This window comes from Lepidochelys olivacea (genome assembly GCF_965140295.1).
Source record: "Lepidochelys olivacea isolate rLepOli2 genome assembly, chromosome: 1".
Taxonomy (NCBI): Eukaryota; Metazoa; Chordata; order Testudines; family Cheloniidae; genus Lepidochelys; species Lepidochelys olivacea.
In genome coordinates, this window is record NC_140411.1 from 187,164,148 (window position 1) to 187,184,620 (window position 20,473).

Genomic DNA, 20,473 nt, shown 5'->3' on the forward strand with positions numbered 1-20,473 from the left:
CCACAAGGAAGGTAGCTGCTCTTGGATACAGATAAAGGGACCACAAGCTGGTCTCAGTTATGCTAGTGTACATCTGTAGTGCAGTTGAATTTCTCTGAATTTATACTTGCGTAACTAAGATCAGAACTGGCCTCTTCAGGCTTAGTAAGCTAAGCATATGCTATATTGTAGTAATAATGGTCTGGTCTGGCAGACTACTTTGTTATTTATAGCTTTCCTCTTTAATATTAAACAGCTCAATACAACATGACTAATCTTCAAATAATCACATCTAGAATAGAAGTTGCAATTGTTAAACTTTATCCAAGTTTATGATCACACTCCCAGTGATAACCACCTGGGATGAGACAATACTGTTAAAACCCTATAGGATTTGTATAAAAAGTATTAATATTTAATACACAATTTGGTTACAACAATAAAAACTTTGTATTTACGGTAACTTGTGTTTTGAAATCCCTTGCTGGGGCTTCATTCACACTGGCATTTAGCACTAAGCAGTGAATTAATTTTGTTTACTTTAAAAATATTCTTATGTATTAAAATTTTTAAGCTTTAAAGGATCATGTATCTTCTCTGAACACAACCACTGTAAGACCTTTACTAAGTATGAGAGAGAACCTTGGGTCCATTTTCCAAATTCCGCTTTACAAAATCTTAGGAAAGTGTTTATAATTTAAAAGGCCATGGATAGAGTCTGGAGCCTGTTTGTAATCATTATTTGTTTCAAAATGGTTTCTTTGGAAGCACGGTTAATAGAGCAGAAACAAATTAAATGTCCCTTCTAATTTCACTGAGGAAATGGATTTTTATTTTATAGGTCTTTGACTACAACCTTTGACAGCTAAAATTAGCTTAGCCTTATTGAAACAGATAATGAACTTTTCCCATTATATGTTCATGGATAATACAGTAAATAGCAATTAGCCTTAATATATTGAGTTTATAGTAGAACTGTTTTTTAATTTGTGTTACTGTGAGTCAGTGAACAATGTCTAACCACTCTTTAGGCTTCTTTGTTGTAATTTTATCATCATTTGTGTCTGTTTTAGTGGTTCTTTTTTTCTTTAAATTGTGTGTGAATATATATATAATTTGTCAAGCAAGCTTTCATTCACAAAAAAGAGAAAAAAATCTGCTACATAGATCTCAGATGAGCATAGTGTAGTCTGTACTAGCTCTCCCTCCTTTTCCATCTCAGTAATGGGATTGTGACATCAGAAGCTAGTGCCTCCTTTCAAAGCTAAATCAAAAACTGAAGCGCACCAACTTGGGAGGATTAGTATCCCTTTTAAGGGAGTGTTTTGTGTATCAACTTGTATTTACATTTGTACAATGCCCTGAGCGCTCCTGCATGGTGACAGTTAATACAAATTGTTTTTCAATTTAATCTAAGGGTCACTGACTTTCCACAGTCAACACCTCCCATTAAAGCAGGAGCAGAAACATGGTTGACTTTTTAACAGCTATTTATTAAGTCAGACTGACAGTCTTGGGATAAATGTTAGAGTGAGTAACTCGTGCTTATTTAGCCCTTTTCATACTTGAGGATCTCAAAGCAAATTTTGTTTCAACACCCCTCTGAATTAAGTTAGAATTAGTTCCATTACAGATGGGGAAACTGAAGTGCAGAGTGGTGAAATGCCATATATAATTATTGTATTCTGCCTGAAACACTCCTGCTGTTTCACAGGGGACCCTCCATATGGATCCTCTCCCATCTCCAAGGAGAGGGGGAGCTCACCTGCTTCTGTGGGACAGCCTCTTTCTGCCACAGAACTTTCAGGAAACACCCCCTCCACTCCTCGACAGGATCAGGATGGAAAGGAGTGGGAGCAGGAGGACTGGGGGAGGGACATCCATCATTAACTCTCCATTATTCTCAAGCCCTGTGGCAAACCAACTAAAGAGTTAATGCAGCCTGCTAATGCATTAAATCTTCTGCAGGTCTCCTGGCTTCTGCACTGGGGATACCTCCTTTGTATAGGGTCCCTTGAGCAGCAGCTGAATGGGATCCATTCATAGAGCAGCATTGGCATAAGTCTTGTCGTCTCTTTTCTCATGAGCCAAAAGTACCATGGTGGTATATGTACCTACCTTGTTATTACCCGTTCTTGGAACCAGCCAAGAAATAACTACGAAGAAAGAGTGAACTAGAGCAGCACTGAGGGTTTATTTATTGCTTCCCTTATTTGCGCAATTTTATACTCACACACACAACACATTCATGCTGGCTGCAGGCGCGGGTGTTGGTTTCGATTTCACAGGTGGCTGAGGCTGGTCAGGCGACAGCTGCCCAGAGATTGGCCGCAAGGCGACGAGGGTCCCCGAAGTCCCTTCGGATCTGTGGGAGGGCTCTACTGCTTCCAGTCTGGTCCTGAGTTTAGCGTGCTGTTACATTTCCTTGTTGATAACCTTCCTGGTTGCCTGTCTCGAGATTTATACCTTCACCAAGATAATACCATGGTTCCATAAAAGGTGATATTTGCTTCTTTGTTTTGCCATTGGCTGTTGTTCACATTATCTCACTCATTCCTTACATTAATTGATTACATATTCATAAGCATGAATACAATTGGTGATATAGAGCAATATAGCTTTAAGCAAGCATCTAACATCATGGGGAACTTACGCTACTGCTTGTGGTTTTGTAACAGCGTAACAGGAAACTATACAAACTACACTTGAAAGAGCAAATGGGGGCCCACGTCTGGCTAAACTTATGATGTATTAAAAAGTGTCCATTAGATAGATATGGTACGTTGTCACCTATGGGAAAACAGTGATCCCAAGTGAAAGGGATGGGAGGAAACTAGAGGTGGACATAGCAGCTGCACCAGAGTATTTATTTGCACAGACTGAGTTTCTCTCACATGTCTCTTCATAGAACCATAGTATTTGGTGAGACGAGGGTGGTCAGAGGGTCAAACTCAGACTTACCTGTTTTTGCCTTTTATTGTGTCAACCTCTCTGCTCAGCCTCAACACTTTAACTCTGCCATACTTTTTCTTCTTTCCTTCTGTAGAGTGTCACTCCCTTGCCACGCAATGGAGTGCTGGAGCCAAAACCCCATGTTTGTTGCCAGGGAGAATGCATTCTTCTCTGGTATTACATTGATACATATCACTCTTGGAACTGCATAAAATGTAGAATTCTGAGCTGTACCTATTGCAGTCTGAGTGCTGCTTTGTCAGTCCAGTGCACTATGAAAAGTGAGCGAAGAAACAGTATGTATGTTAGGACCTAGCTGTCTTTGGAGAAACACACTTTTAGTTTCATAGACTTTCTAGGAATAACTTTTTTCCATGTTTTATTTACAATATTTATGGAAGATACCAAAGTTTGAATGTTTGTGTAAAGTACAAATGATTCATCTGAAGATGCATACATGTAGCCAGGCACAAAAACTTAATCTAGTACAGACATACTGTACTGCTAATGGGAACAATGTGAGCATTAGTAAGCACCAAACTGTCTCCCATATTTATCCCTAGTATAGCAGCAGTCGGTCTACAGGATGGGGTCTGGAGAAGGAAAACAATGAATTGAAAAGTAAAATTAAGCTGCTTCTTGGGCTTGTCTACACTGGAAAATTACACCATGTTAACTAACACATTCAGTGGGTGATTCAAGGATCTTAGACTTAACTTCATCCAGCTGACATGATGTTAATAATGGCAGTTCTTGTGTATACTTAGTGTTAAACCATGTCAATTACCATGTGTTGTAACATTTTTCCCAATTCAGACTAGCCCTTTGTGAGAGCTTTTCTAATTCTTGGACATGAAATTATAGAAATGTAGGACTGGAAAAGACTTTGAGGTCATATAGTCTGGCTCTCTGTGCTGAGCTAGGACCAAGTGAACCTAGACCATCCCTGATGGATGTTTTGTCTAACCTGTTTAAAAACCTCCAGTTACGGGAATTCCACAGCGTCCCTTGGAAGCCTATTCCAGAGTTTAACTATCCTTATAGTTAATAAGTTTTTCCTGACAACATTCAACCTAAATCTCCCTTGCTTCAGAGTTAGCCCATTACTTCTTGTCCCACCTTTAGTGGACATGGAGAACAGTTGATTGCTGTCCTCTTTATAGCAGCCTCTAACAGATTTGAAGACTTATCAGGTCCCCCTTTAGTCTTCTTTTCTCAAGACTAAACATATCCTATGTTTTTAGCCTTTCTTCAGAGGTCACAGTCTCAACTCTTTTATCATTTTTGTTGCTCTCCCCTGGACTCCCTTGTATTTGTCCATATCTTTCTGAAAGTGGTGTGGCTCCTAGAACTGGACAAAGTACTCCAGCTGAGGCCTCACCAGTGCAGAGTAGAGTGGGACAATTACCTCCTGTGTCTTACATATAACACTCCTGTTAATACACCCCTGAATACTATCTTTTTTTTTTTTGCAACTTTCTGACATTGTTGGCTCATATGCAATTTGTGATCCACTATATCCCAAATCCTTTCCAGCAGTACTACTGCCTAGCCAGTTATTCCCCATTTTATATTTGTGCATTGGATTTTTCCTTCCTAAATATAATCTTTGCACTTGTCTTTATTGAGTTGCAGCTAGTTGATTTCAGATCAATTCTCCAATTTATCAAGATCCATTTGAATTCTAATTCTGTCCTCCAAAGTGTTTGTAATCCCTTCCAGCTTGGTATCATGTGCAGATTTGATAAACATACTCTCCATTCCATTATCCAAGTCATTAATGAAAATACCAGACCCAGGACTGACCCCGTGAGACTCCACTAGATACGTACGCCCACTCTGGTAATGAACCTTTGATAACTACTCTTTGAGTACAGTTTTTCAACCAGTTGTGCATCCACCTTATAGCAATTTCATCTAGACCACATTTTCCTACTTTACTTATAAGAATGTCATGTGGGACTGTGTCACAATCTTTTTTAAAATCAAGATGCATCCCATCTACTGCTCTCCTTCCATCCACTAGGCCAGTAGTGCTGTCAAAGAAAAAAGTTAGGTTAGTTTGGCATTATTTTTTTCTTGACCAATCCACACTGGCTATTATTTATCACCTTATTATTCTCTAGGTGTTTACCAACCGATTGTTTGTTAACTTCTTCCAGTATCTTTCCAGTTATTGAAGTTAGGCTGACTGACCTATAATTCACAGGGTACTCTTTGTTCCCCTATTTAAAAATAGGTACTATGTTTTCCCTTCTCCAGTCCTCAGGGACCTCACCCATTCTCTATGAGTTTGCAAAGATAATCGCTAATGGTTCTGAGGTGTTTCAGCTAGTTCCGAAAGTATCCTAGAGTGAAGTTCAGCAGGCCCTGGTGACTTACTAAATTATTTAAAGATTCTTTAACCTTTTCTTTCCTGTTTTGGCTTGTGTTCCTTCACCCTTGTTGTTAATAATGTCTTTAAGCATCTTTTCACAATTAGCCTTTTTAATGAAGACTGAAGCAAAATAGACATTAAAGATCTCGGCCTTCTTCGTATCATCCATTATTAGCTCTCCTTCCCTGATAAGTAATGGACCTATAGTTTTCTTCATCTTTCTCTTGCCCCTCATGCATTTATAGTATCTTGTCTTATTGCCTTTTATGTCTCTTGCTAGGTGTAACTCATTCTGTATCTTAGCCTTTCTCATTTTGTACCTACATGCTTGCACTATTCTTTTGTACTCCTCTTTAGCAACTGGTCTGTGATTCTTCTTTTTGTAGGATTCCTTTTTGATTTTCAGGTCATTAAAGAGCTCCTGGTGCAGCCGTGCTGGTCTCTTGCTCCAGCCTTTCCTTTTTGCCAGGATAGTTTGTGGTTGTGCCTTTAACATTGTCTTTTTGAGAAACTGCCAACGCTCCCTAACCCATTTTTCCCTTAGTGGCCCATGGGAACAAAGCTTCATTGCCCTGATTCTGCTGCTTTCACACCTTCATTTCCTTAGAATGATGAAATCTATTATTTCATAATCACTTTCACCCAAGTTCCCTTCCACTTTCAGATTCACAAACAATTCCTCCACTAGATTCTTCAAGTCTAAAATGGCTGCCCCCTAGTTACTTCCTTCACTTTCTGAAACAATAAGTTGTCCCACACACATTCCAAGAAATTGTTGGATATTTTGTCCTTTCCCATAGAACTTTAACTATCCAGACGTCTGTTGGAAAAAGTCCCCCATTACTTCCAGGTCTTGTGTTTTGGATATTTCTATTATTTGTTCTAGAAATGCCAATCCACCTCCTCTTCCTGATTTGGTGATCTGTAGTAGACCACTACCATGACATTGTACCTGTTTTTTCCCCTTTTATCTTTACCAGAGACTTTCAACTGGTCTGCCTCTCTCCTACTTCAGGACCTCAGAAAAAGGACCTGACCTCAGAACATTATTGATGTACAATGCAATACCACCTCCCTTTTTTCCCTGCCTGTCTTTCCTGAATAAGCTGTCCCCCTCTGTACCAACGTTCCAGTCATGAGATTTATCCCATCAAGTCTCTGTGGTTCGAATTAAGTCATACTTTAGTTTGTGTACTAAGGCTTCCAGATTTTCTTGTTTATTCCCCATATTCCTTGCATTTATGTATAGATGTCTAAGATGTTGACCACATTCCCCCTCTGTATTCCCTCTTGTTGATCCTATGACCCTGTTGTAATTTTCCATTTCCTTCCCACCTCCAACTTACAGGCCTCTGGCAAGGTCAATTTCTTTATATACTTACCTGTGGGCTTTCATCACCTGGCCCCTTTGAATCTAGTTTAAAGCCTTCCTCACTAGGTTAGTGAGTTGGTGGCTGAGGATGTTCTTCCTCTTCTTTGTTGGGTGGACTCCATCTCTTTCTAGCTGTCCTCCTTCACAGAACTGCATCCCACGGTTAGGAAGCCAAAGCCCCCCCTATGGCAGCATGTGCACAGCCATACATTCGTTTCCAGAATGTGTGTTCATGCCCAGGTCCTTGTTCTCAGCCTGCAGAATGGATGAGAATATCACCTGTGCCCCTGACCCTTTCAGCCTTGCTTCCAGAGCCCTGTAGTCACTGCTGATCTGCTCAGGACGATACCTAGCAGTATAGTTAGTGTCCATATGGATGAGCAGCATGGGGTAGCGGTCCAAGGACTAGATGAGACTTGGCAACCTTTCCATAACATCTTGGATGCAGGCTCCAGGCAGACAGCACACCTCTTAGGATGCCAGGTGAGCAAATGGCTGCCTCCATTTTCCTCTGATGGGAGTCCCCTAGCACTACCACCCTTTGCCGCCTCCTCCTCACAGGTGGTGGCCATGAGCATCCCAGCCTTAGGGCTAGGTGACTCCTCTTCCCCATCTGTGGAGATCTGCTCCTGTTGACCATTTGAGAAAAAACTGTCTTCCTCCACTGGCAAACTCAGCTGGTTAACTCCCTGGTCTCCCAGTGCCCTTGTCTCACCCGCTACATGTCTTACCAGCCACTGGAAGACTGTGCTTTTTAAAGCCTGGGCCCCGTGCATGCTCTAGGGGTCACATCGGGAACACTGGCATGAAGGTTCTCTTTCTCCACAAGAACAGTGAACATCTGAAGACTAACTATCCATATTAGGACTGTGCAAGGGTTTGAAATAGAGCCCTGAACTCATCCAAAATCATTGTGAGTTGGGTGTCGTCTTGCCTTGGTGAAAATCCAGTGAGATCTGAGAGAGGTCCCTGAACCTGAGAATGCTGTTCATCTATTGCTGTATTTCCCAATCCTCCATGCAAATGTCATTTGAACCTCCGATCATCTCAATGCCTTTTGATCTCTCCTAAGGGTTTGGCAAGGTGACGGACCTCCTCCCATCCTTGAGCTGGGTGTTTGGGGATACTCAGTAGCTACTCCTCATCTACCAAGAAGATTCATTGCAGGTACTGCCTTATTTGAGCCACTGTCCCCAATTGCATCAGGATCTTCTGTTGGGGCAGGAAGCCTCCTTAAGGCAGCAGAGTTGGGAAATACTCCCCATGGCAGTCAGTTTACACAGTGAGGCTGAAGAGAGAGAACCCATACATCTAGCTTGATACTTAATGTGTTCCTTAGCAACGGAGTGCTAGGCAAAAGAAAACTCATCCCTACCATGTTAGGGATTATGAACTGTCTCTGCCCTGGTCTTGTTCTGTGAGATGGCCATAATTTGGAGCAAGAGCATTTCGTAGCACCTGCTACCACAAGAAAAGGGGGGTAGACTGTTTCCATCTTCCCTCCCCTCCCCTACTCCAAAGATCCTTATAGACTTAGGGGTAGAGGAACAGTGGTCCAGATGGCAGTATACCTGGGATAAGGGGTACCAAAGTCCTCCAAAGACTTTTAACGAGAGAGGGAGAATGGCTGTGGGAGGGATTTTGACATGGTGAGCATTTATTTGATGGTTAAGTAGAGGGAGGCTTATTCAGGTATAGATTAGTGAAGATGATGTTTTTATGTTAGGGATGGAGGAAAGTCATGTGGTTAAAGCACAGCACTGGGAGTTGGGAGTCTGTGTATCAGCTTTTTGAAATTGTAAAATGGGCATACTAATGGGGTTTGATTAACTAACCCTTTGAGGCCCTTTGAGAGGGACAGTGAGGTGGAGTAGTAATGTATGATCCATTAATTGGAAGGTGGATGGTTTGTTCATTAATACTTATCCATATACACTTTTGAAGGGCATCTGTACCCGAAGAGGGATATTTCTAATCCCTATGCCCCTCCAAACAGTCTGTTTGGTAATTAAATCTTGACAGTTAAATTGTAGTTTATGGAAACAAGCTATGGCGTTTTGTGAGGTTGTGCCTCTGCATATTAAAAACAGCACTTGACCAGATGGGTTTTTATAGTTCAGTCAAGTATGCATTGAAAGCGTTATTATCAAGGATAAGTGGTAGCTATTTTCATAATAAGAACACTGTGTGTTATAGTATATGGATGAGGCGTAGTACAAAGCTACTCCAAAGAGCCCACAAAGCTGCAAAACAATAATGATTTCTATGTTTTTGTTTTGCTATGAGAAACTATAGATTATTTAGACCACCAGATGACTTTCTGGTACTCTTCCTCATCTACCATTGATAGTTCGTTTGACATGCACAACAATTTGCTCTCATTACCATTTTCTTTCACCTTACTGACCTGTATTGGTTCCTTGTTTGCCTGTAAGACTTTCAAATTTAAACAGGCTTTAAACTGTACTGTTTGATTTTATACTTATGTTAATAGATAACTCCACCCATTCCTTCTAGAATAAAAGAAGTTACTGATGATTTTTCATCTTCTTACCCAAGAGCTGAAAACCAATTTGAAACACCACTCCGATAGCTTGATTGAAATCCATTCACATTTTAAACTGATCCCACAAACGTCTTTGTTTTGTTAATATTTTTTAATTCTGTGATGATGGAGTGAGAAAGCAATGATTACAGACTTACCATCACCCCTCCACCCCTCCGCCAAAGGATGTATGGCAAAGTCTTCCGAATCAATTTTTACTTGAGCTCTGAATTTATTTGCAATACTGAAGATTTTAACTTGCCTTACTCTATAGTTAATCCCTGAAAAACTCAAAGCAGGTAAACAACCTGAACTGAGGCAGTAACCTGTTTGCTGACCACCAAGAAGGTTATACCTGTCCTCATCAGTATGTAGGCATCAAAAAGGAAACACATTAATTAAATTTCTGTGGATCTAGAAAATATAATAATTGAATCAGAGAAACCTTATTGCATCACCTATACCAAGGCAGGTGGTGTTGAGATTACCACAGAGACCTCTTAAGAAAAGCAGGCATCCCCATATTACTCCCACGTACTCTGCAGAACAGGCATCAGTTAATGTCTTGACCTTAATGCCAGCCTTAATGTATTGGGATTCTTCCAGTCAGGATATGGGCATCTGACAGTCCCAGGATAAGCATCTCCTCCTCCCTCCGATGGAGAGAGACAGAGCTGCAACTTTGGTTAGAGCTTTGTGCGACGTCACTGTTCATGTCCTCCCAAAGCTTTTGCTGTGGTCATCCAACAAGGGGACAGGGATTTTACTATGTATACACACAGCTTGATAAAGGGCAGTAAATAGGAATGACTTTATATTTTTGTATTGTATTTCTTATTTAAAGTAATAGGGGACAGATTAATTAATTATTGTGTTGCTGGTTTGGGGATAGAGGTTGAGAAAAGGCAGTAGAAATAGAATCTGTAATTATTAAAATAGAGGCATTCAGCTGTACAAAAATAATAAAGCTATAAACAGAAGTGCATTAAGATTTCATGATGGGGTAGAATTAACTTGAAAATTTGTCTTATTCAGATTGTCTTCTGCATAGCTTATGAATGGCACCCAGATAATTAAATGGATATTATGTTTCCTTTTTCAGTCTAATTAGTTTTTTTCCATGCTCCCAATAACAACTTCATAAACTGAGGATTCAGATACTTGTGTGTGTTAAGAAACAGCAAATTAAAATCTTTTAAAAAATATTTCATGCAGAGTGAAGTTCCAGTTTAAACCAGAAGCTCTTTTTCATAGTTCTGCATGACTTAACTTTATGCTTCATATCCAAGAAATATAGAAAACTTGGCAGGCTGACGTTTCTAACAAGCAAAACCGTTAAAAATATCTTTAGAACAATCTCTGGATTTAATATGTGACATAAAATGAAGGAAGATGTATGTCTTACTTTTATTCTTTGATCTTGGGCAGAGATGGTTTCTGCTGGCTATAAACATAGAAAAAACTATTCTAGACACCCCCAGCACAACTGCAGCGTCTGAATGGAATCTGTTAAAACTGAAGAAGAATAATTCTTGGAGGTCTCTTCTCTTTTTAGTCCTTATCCATTAAGAAGTTTTTCTTTATACTTTATTGCTTTTTGAGATTTGTTTTGTGCATAACATATGCATTTCAGTGTACAGTATAACACCCAAATATAGCACTGTGATTTTTGTTTGTTTTATTTTTGGAAGGGAAGTAGAGTCATCATGTACATGTATACTACATTAATAGTATCATATTAAAAAAAACTGCGTTAAAAGAAAATTAAGGATGCAAAATGAAGCACTGAGAAAGTAGGAAATGCCTAAATTAAAGTTTCCTGTGCAACTTTAATTCAGGCCCCATGAGCATATGCATTATTGTTAGAAGTGGATGACAATTTTTAGGATGAATAACTTAGTCATGAAAAATGCAATTTCGAACAACCTGAAACTATTGACAAATTCTTGTCAAATTCACTGAATAGTTTTGGCCCAAGAACTTTTGTTTTTGGAGGGGAGGTGGGGGGAAGCTAGATTCACAAGAGAGATTAGGGGCCATTCACAAAATGGAGAAGGTGGGGGTGATGGTGCTACACAGACCATCCTCCACTCCTTCATGCCCCATCACCCCCAGGGTTAGAGCACTCATCTGTAGCGAGGGAGACCCAGGTTCAAGTCCCCAGTCTGCCCGACTCTCATAGCAGGGACTTGAAATTGGGTCTCCCACATCCCAGGGTGAGTGTTCTAATTACAGGGTTGTAATGTATAAGGAGGCCACCATTACCGCCGCCACCTCAGTTTTGAGAGTGGCTGAAATCCAAACATTTGGATTTTTCAGGTCACATGAATGAAGTGTTTCAGTCAACCTGAAACCATTTCTCCCGCCCCGTGGTTTTTCAGGAAAGTCAAAACAATTAGTTTCAGGTAGATCCTAAACAAAAGAAAAACAAAACTTTTTTTTTCATTTTGGCCAATAAACTCTTTTATCTACAGGATCATACCTCATTCAGTGCATGGGATGGACAGCACCCACTGATTGAGCAGCTATTCACTATTTTGTTTTATCCCCATTGTTCAGTGTGAAGCCATGTGACTTATTGACTACACATTATTCAAATACTGCTCCAAAACCAGAATTATTCATTTCCTCATGGGCTGTTCCATGGTGTTCATCACTATAATATTTGAGTGCTTTGCAAACGTTTACTAAATTCAACTTTAGGTGATATTATTCCCCTTTTACAGATGGGGAACTGAGGCCCAGACACATTGTCAAAAATGATCACTAATTTTGGGTACCTATTTTCGGATACCAGTGGCCTGATTTTTCCAGCTACCTTAGTATTTTATGTCACTTTATTTTTAAAGCATTATATTTATCTCATTGATTTCAGTTTGCAGTTGCAAATCAGACCGCAGGGTCTCATGTTGGGCACCGAGAAAATGGGGAACATACAATTAGTGACCACTTGTGAAAAGATTGGCTTAGGTGAATTTCCAAGTATCACAGAGGAATTCTGTGGAAGAGGCAAGGATAGACTCCATTTCTCCAGTGCATCGTTCAACTGTCTTAGCCATAAAACTATCTTTTCTCTTCCTGCAGTCCTCTACTTCCTACACTACACTACACAACCCAGGAGCACCATCCATCCTGTATACACACAACCTTAATTCTGGTACTTCCTAACCTTGGAGTGCTTGACTTTACAAGCTTAGCAATTTGTTTTGATGTAGGGTACTTTTTTGTGTAAATGCTTTCTTAAAAAAGCTGAGGCAAACTTTAAAAACACAGAAATTCCCTCAAGTGGCATTATATTGATACCCATATAGGCCATCAGCTGGGCCTAAACCCTTACATCCCTAGCCCAGACCTCTACACTTGAGCTAATAGGGTAACTATTGGTGGATGTGCAGGTGAACGAGCCTCTGATAGTGTGGCTGATGTGATTAGGCCCTCTGATGGTGTCCCCTGAATAGATATGTGGACACAGTTGGCAATGGGCTTTGTTGCAAGGATAGGTTCCTTGGTTAGTGGTTCTGTTATGTGGTGTGTGGTTGCTGGTGAGTATTTGCTTCAGGTTGGGGGGCTGTCTGTAAGCAAGGACTGGCCTGTCTCCCAAGATCTGTGAGAGTGATGGGTCGTCCTTCAGGATAGGTTGTAGATCCTTGATGATGTGTTGGAGAAGTTTTAGTTGGGGGCTGAAGGCGATGGCTAGTGGCGTTCTGTTATTATCTTTGTTGGTCCTGTCCTGTAGTAGGTGACTTCTGGGTACTCTTCTGGCTCTGTCATTCTGTTTCTTCATTTCAGCAGGTGGGTATTGTAGTTGTAAGAATAATTGATAGAGATCTTGTAGGTGTTTGTCTCTGTCTGAGGGGTTGGAGCAAATGCGATTGTATCGTAGAGCTTGGCTATAGACAATGGATCGTGTGGTGTGGTCAGGGTGAAAGCTGGAGGCATGTAGGTAGGAATAGCGGTCAGTAGGTTTCCGGTATAGGGTGGTGTTTATGTGACCATTGCTTATTAGCACCGTAGTGTCCAGGAAGTGGATCTCTTGTGTGGACTGGTCCAGGCTGAGGTTGATGGTGGGATGGAAATTGTTGAAATCATGGTGGAATTCCTCAAGGGCTTCTTTTCCATGGGTCCAGATGATGAAGATGTCATCAATGTAGCGCAAGTAGAGTAGGGGCATTAGGGGACGAGAGCTGAGGAAACGTTGTTCTAAGTCAGCCATGAAAATGTCGGCATACTGTGGGGCCATGCGGGTACCCATAGCAGTGCCGCTGATTTGAAGGTATACATTGTCCCCAAATGTGAAATAGTTATGGGTGAGGACAAAGTCACAAAGTTCAGCCACCAGGTTTGCCGTGACATTATCGGGGATACTGTTCCTGATGGCTTGTAATCCATCTTTGTGTGGAATGTTGGTGTAGAGGGCTTCTACATCCATAGTGGCCAGGATGGTGTTTTCAGGAAGATCACCGCTGGATTGTAGTTTCCTCAGGAAGTCAGTGGTGTCTCGAAGATAGCTGGGAGTGCTGGTAGCGTAGGGCCTGAAGAGGGAGTCTACATAGCCAGACAGTCCTGCTGTCAGGGTGCCAATGCCTGAGATGATGGGGCGTCCAGGATTTCTAGGTTTATGGATCTTGGGTAGCCGATAGAATACCCCAGGTCGGTGTTTCAGGGATGTCTCTGTGTGGATTTGTTCTTGTGCTTTTTCAGGGAGTTTCTTGAGCAAATGCTGTAGTTTCTTTTGGTAACCCTCAGTGGGATCAGAGGGTAATGGCTTGTAGAAAGTGGTGTTGGAGAGCTGCCTAGCAGCCTCTTGTTCATATTCCGACCTATTCATGATGATGACAGCACCTCCTTTGTCAGCCTTTTTGATTATGATGTCAGAGTTGTTTCTGAGGCTGTGGATGGCATTGTGTTCTGCACAGCTGAGATTATGGGGCAAGTGATGCTGCTTTTCCACAATTTCAGTCCGTGCACGTTGGCGGAAGCACTCTATGTAGAAGTCCAGTCTGTTGTTTTGACCTTCAGAAGGAGTCCACCCAGAATCCTTCTTTTTGTAGTCTTGGTAGGAAGGTCTTTGTGGATTAGTATGTTGTTCAGAGGTGTGTTGGAAATATTCCTTGAGTCGGAGACGTCGAAAATAGGATTCTAGGTCACCACAGAACTGTATCATGTTCGTGGGGGTGGAGGGGCAGAAGGAGAGGCCCCGAGATAGGACAGATTCTTCTGCTAGGCTAAGAGTATAGTTGGATAGATTAACAATATTGCTGGGTGGGTTAAGGGAACCACTGTTGTGGCCCCTTGTGGCATGTAGTAGTTTAGATAGTTTAGTGTCCTTTTTCTTTTGTAGAGAAGCAAAGTGTGTGTTGTAAATGTCTTGTCTAGTTTTTGTAAAGTCCAGCCACAAGGAAGTTTGTGTGGAAGGTTGGCAATAGAAGGTTGCCATCCTGTGTGTCACAAAACCCACATTTTGCTGGTGAGCTTCACCACTATTTTTGGACAGTAGAGGAATGTCGAAATTAGAGAATCTCGGGTTCTATTCCAAGTTCTGAGGGATTGTACTCTAGTTATTACAGACCCTTCTGTCCTTGTCCCAGTCCCCCACCACCTCGGCTGTTAATCCCAGTCTCCCCACCACCATATATCTCAATCTCCTGACTCACCAGCCCTCCAGGCCGTGCCTCTCACCCCTCTACATTTCAGTCAGGCTGCTTCCTCCCTTTTCGTCCATGCTTTCTGGCTACCAGCAGGGAGAGCACTGAGTGCACCTAAGAGAAAGTCTCCCTGCTGTCAGTTCTGGTGCCATGCACCACCGTAGCTTCTTTCTGAAAGTGCTGAGGAGCAACTGCATGGAAAATCAGGCTTAGCCCCTTCAGCCCTGTGATGGAGCACATTCAGTGCATACAGGGTCTTCAGAGAATGTAGTGGCCAAAGTTTAACGTCTTAACTGAACATGTGCAAACAGATATTTTAAGTCTCATAACTTGGCTAAATTTGGCCACATTTCACCTGAACATCACAAGGCACATCCTTGATAGCAAGGTGACGTCCCTCCTTGCCCCTTTGCTAGATTTAAAAGTCCTGTTCTGGAGAATAGAAGTGGTAGAGCATCTCAACAAAATTGTTGTTTTTAAAAGAATAAAATCTTACATGGGCAAAAAAACCATATCATTCCCTAACCTCATTCTGTGAAATGGCTTCCCTCCGTCCCTATTGCACAAAAGCATTAATTGAATGATTCTTGTATGTTTAACAGCAGTAATTTAATCGATAAAACCGGCATTAAATGCTCACAATCAAGTTTCCAAGTTAACATCTCATTAAAAAGAAAGGGTGAAGCTCACGCCCTGCTTAATGCTATTGTTTTAGTCTATGGATACATTCATACTGATATAAACAGATTGTGAATCCTTTTTTAAGAGCCAATATTCGGGAACATGGTTCAAATGTAATTTTAAATTGTATATCCTTGTCCTTGGTGGCTGGCACAACTGTGCTACTTGTAACCACTTTCCGTAGCCATTCCTGAAAATAGCTTTCAAGCACAGGCATTTTCACAGCATAGGCTGGGCTAAATTGCATGCAGACCACAGCAGCCGTTAGTTAGCATTGTGATTTTTGAAGGCAGTTTTCCCAGCAGCCCTTCTGACTATATTTAACTGAACTTTAAAGAGAGAGTTTTTATTATGGAGGATGTCACTGGTGTCTAGTGTGGGTCACATATGTGAGTGCCACTATTAGGTGAGACTGCCCTTTCCTCAACATCCAGCCACTTCCTGCGTATTCGGTGGGCTTCTTTCTCAGCTTCCAGCTGCTTCATCCATCTTTGATGGGCTTTCTTATTCCTTTCATGAGCTCTCTTCTCTACTTCCTCAGCTGCTTTTTTCTTTCATCCAGGCTTCCACCATCTGCATTTCCTGATCATGTCCTTTCTCGGCTGCCCTTATCTACACTCTGATCACTTCTGCTGTAGCTGGCAACTGGGGCAGGGGAAGGTGGAGAACGTACTTTCTTGTCAGAGTTCATGAGCAAAGCTCCCAGTTCCTGATCTGGGGGTTTCTTCTTACAGGGTAACCCCCCTTTGTGAGCACAAATCTTCAAGGTTTTTTCTGTCGAGACCCTCATATGTCCATGGCTCACTCATTGTAACTGATCTTTAACCCTTTTATAGACTCATGGTCCCTTCTGACCTGAAAGTCTATTATGATCATCTAATCTGACCTGCGCAACGCAGGCCACAGAATCTCACCCACCCACTCCTGCAATAAACCTCTCACTTATGTCTGAACTATTGAAGTCCTCAAATCGTGGTTTAAAGACTTCAAGGTGCAGAGAATCCTCCAGCAAGTGACCCGTGCCCCATGCTGCCGGGGAAGGCGAGAAACCCCTAAGGCCTCTGCCAACTGCCCTGGAGGAAAATTCCTTCTGAACCCCAAATATGGCGGTCAGCTGAACCCTGAGCATGTGGGCAAGATTCACCAGCCGGATTCCCAGGAAAGAATTCTCTGTAGTAACTCAGATCTCACCCCATCTAACATCCCATCACAGGCCATTGGGCCTATTTTACCACTAATAGTCAAAGATCAATTAATTGCCAAAATCATGTTATCCCATTATACAATCTCCTCCATAAACTTATTGAGCTTAATCTTGAAGCCAGATAGGTCTTTTGCCACCACTGCTTCCCTTGGAAGGCTGTTCCAAAACTTCACGCCTCTGATGATTAGAAACCTTCATCTAATTTCAAGTCTAAACTTCCAGATGGCCAGTTTATATCCATTTGTACTTGAGTCCACATTGGTACTGAGCTTAAATAATTCTTCTCCCTCCATGGTATTTATCCCTCTGATATATTTATAGAGAGCAATCATATCTCCCCTCAGCCTTCTTTTGGTTAGGCTAAACAAGCCAAGCTCCTTGAGTCTCCTTTCATAAGACAGGTTTTCCATTCCTCGGATCATCTTAGTAGCCCTTCTCTGTACCTGTTCCAGTTTGAATTCATCCTTCTTAAACATGGGAGACCAGAACTGCACACAGTATTCCAGGTGAGGCCTTGTATAACGGTACTAACACCTCCTTATCTCTACTGGAAATACCTCGCCTGATGCATCCCAAGACCGCATTAGCTTTTTTCACAGCCATATCACATTGGTGGCTCACAGTCATCCTGTGGTTAACCAATACTCCAAGGTCCTTGTCCTCCTCTGTTACTTCCAATTGATGCATCTCCAGCTTATAACTAAAATTCTTGTTATTAATCCCTAAATGCATGACCTTACACTTCTCACTATTGAATTTCATCCTATTACTATTACTCCAGTTTACAAGGTCATCCAGATCTTCCTGTATGATATCCCGGTCCTTCTCTGAATTGGCAATACCTCTCAGCTTTGTGTAATCTGCAAACTTTATTAGCGCACTCCCACTTTGTGTGTTGAGGTCAGTAATAAAAAGATTGGTCCCAAAACCGATCGCTGAGGAACTACACTAGTAACCTACCTCCAGCCTGACAGTTTACCTTTCAGTAGGACCTTCTGTAGTCTCCCCTTTAACCAGTTCCTTATCCACCTTTCAGTTTTCATATTGATCCCCATCAAAGACTCCCATGATCACACAGTTCCCACTAGTATTTACTTCATTAAAAACATTAAAGAGGTCTCTATCCATACCCACATTAGATCCAGGCAGTCTATAGCACACCCCAAGCACTATCCCAGTGGAGGCTCTAGAAGCTTTCTTCCCCAATGTGATTTTTTTCCCAGACAGACTCTGTCTTATCCATTCCATCGCTTCTTATTTCTTTACAGTCTACCTCATCGTTGATATACAGTGCTACTCCACCACCTTTACCTTTATTTCTTTCCTAAACAGCACATACCCTTCAATATCAGTACTCCAGTCATGACTACTGTTCCACCATGTTTCTGTTATCCCTATAATATCTGGTTTCACTTCCTGCACCAGTAGCTCTAGTTCCTCCATTTTGTTACCTAGGCTCCTCGCATTGGTGTACAAACATCTTATTTTTTGCTGTCTGGCCTCACTCACTTTCTTCACCTGATTAGGCACGGACGTTCTACTGCCAGTATGACCTATTAGACTGGTATCCACACTGCCCTTCCTGCTTTATGTCCATTCTCCTACCCACAGCTGTATCCTTTCTTACTTCATTTTCTTCCCTCTCAATGCCAAAATCTGGCATGGAGATCACCTGGACATCTCCCGCAAATTCCTAGTTTAAAGCTCTCTTACCCAGTTGTGCAAGCCTCCATCCTAGAAGTCTATTTCCCTCCCTACTCAGATGGAGTCCATCCCGAGAGAACAGTCCTCTGTCCATGAATGCCTCCCAGTGGCCATACATCCCAACGCCCTCCTTATAGCACCACTGCCTGAGCCATCTATTGAGCATCATAATCTTGTCATACCTTTGTTGCCCTTCTCTAGGAACAGGCAGAATCCCACTGAAGATCACCTGAGCCTCGATTTCCGTAAGCGTCTTCCCCAGCCTGGCATAATCTCCCTTGATACATTCCAGCGAGAATCTATCGGTATCATTTGTTCCCTCATGAAGGATGATCAGTATATTCTTTCCTGCTCCCTTTAGGACCCTCTTCAACCTAAGGTCCACATCCCATATCTTAGCACCCGGTAGACAGCACACCCTTCTGTTCTCTGGATCAGCTCTGGTTACAGGCCTGTCTATCCTTCTCAGTAAGAAGTCCCCAGTCACGTAGACCTGCCTTTTCCTGGTGAAGGTGCGATTTGCCGGTCTGTCCCCTGTTCCCTCTGGCTGCAAGTTCTTTCCATTCCTATTCTCCCTTGTAATCCTCTTCAACTCATCCTGTAGCCTCCTGGGGCTCACATTTGATGTTGTCCCCATTGACTCTTCCCCTTTTCCTATAGGACTAGCCGCTCTTCTCTTCTTCCTTACCCTTCCACCTTCAGTGTCCACCTCCTGTACCCCTTCTTCATTTTCCAACTGTGCAAACCTGTTCTTGAGCTCTGTTTCTCCTTCACTTGCCCGTCTTTTCCTCTGCCTGGTTCTCTTAGTCACATGCTTACACTGTCCATTTTCTTCACCCAGCAGTCGCCCCTCAGAATTCTTTGGTCCTGCTTCCATCTGCAAGTCTGAGCTTTTCCCTTCAGCCGCCTTGTGTCTTTGCTCCATAATCTGCTCAAACCCCCTTCTAAACTCAACCAGACTTTCCACCTGCATCTCCAATCCTCAGATCTTTTCTTCCATCAGCTCTACCAAGCGGCACTTCATGCAGACGAAACTCTTTCCAGGTACTCCTTCCAGTATCATTTACATAACACAGCTTCCACATCCAGTCATCTTCATTGTGTCCTCCACTACTTGAGTCATTACCATTGCTGCCTCTGTATCTGTCATAGTATTCCCACCCTTGAAACTCTCCATTATCAAATTTAAACTTTATATTAGTGTTGGGTTCTGATCTTTAAGCCCAATTGAACTGTGGTGTGCGACTCCTGGTCCAACTATGCCAAATTGTCAACAGTGTCTAGTGTGGGTTACAACTGTGAATACCAGTATTAGGTCAGACTGTCCCAACTGGGCAGACACACTCCAAGCTGGTGGTATATTCTATAATTAGATGTAACAAAACCAGCAATAAACTGTGCTCCTGGAGCACTAAACTAGCTCACCATGGAGCTACAGACAGTCCCCTAAGCGCTCCAGTCTCATTTACCACCCAGACAAGCTGGACTACAGTAGAACCTTACAGTCAGGAACACCAGAGTTATGAACTAACCAGTCAGCCACATCTGTCATTTGGAACCAGAAGTACACAGTCAGGAAGCAGCAGAGACCAACCAGAAAAAAAAACAAAAACAAATACAGTACAGTACTATGTTAAATGTAAACTACTAAAAAAAAAAAAAAAAAGGAAATCAGCATTTTTTTTCTGCATAGTAAAGTTTTGAAGCTGTATTAAGTCAATGTTCAGTTGTAAACTTTTGAAAGAACTCTGTGTTCAGAATTACGAACGTGTCAGAGTTACAAACAACTTCTATTCCCGGGGTGTTTGAGAACTGCTGCTATAGGAAAATCTGATGTCCCCTCCCCCTACAAGGCCTAGCTAATAAGTCAGGGATCCCTGCATCCCCAGCAGATAATATATACCTGGAAGAACATATGTGCTGCAATGCCTAGGAAGAAAGGGGAAGATTTCAAAGTTATAAGCCCACTTTGCATTTGCATTTTGTTGCATATTTGGATTTATTTCACAACTTC

The 20,473-nt window shown here is 42.0% G+C and overlaps 1 protein-coding gene across 12 annotated transcripts in view; it reads left to right on the forward strand.

Annotated features, from left to right (window-relative positions):
* The window catches only part of HTR1F (5-hydroxytryptamine receptor 1F), a 206,534-nt gene that overhangs the window by 113,718 nt on the left and 72,343 nt on the right, over window positions 1-20,473 (forward strand). The gene's annotated exons all lie outside the window — the stretch shown is intronic.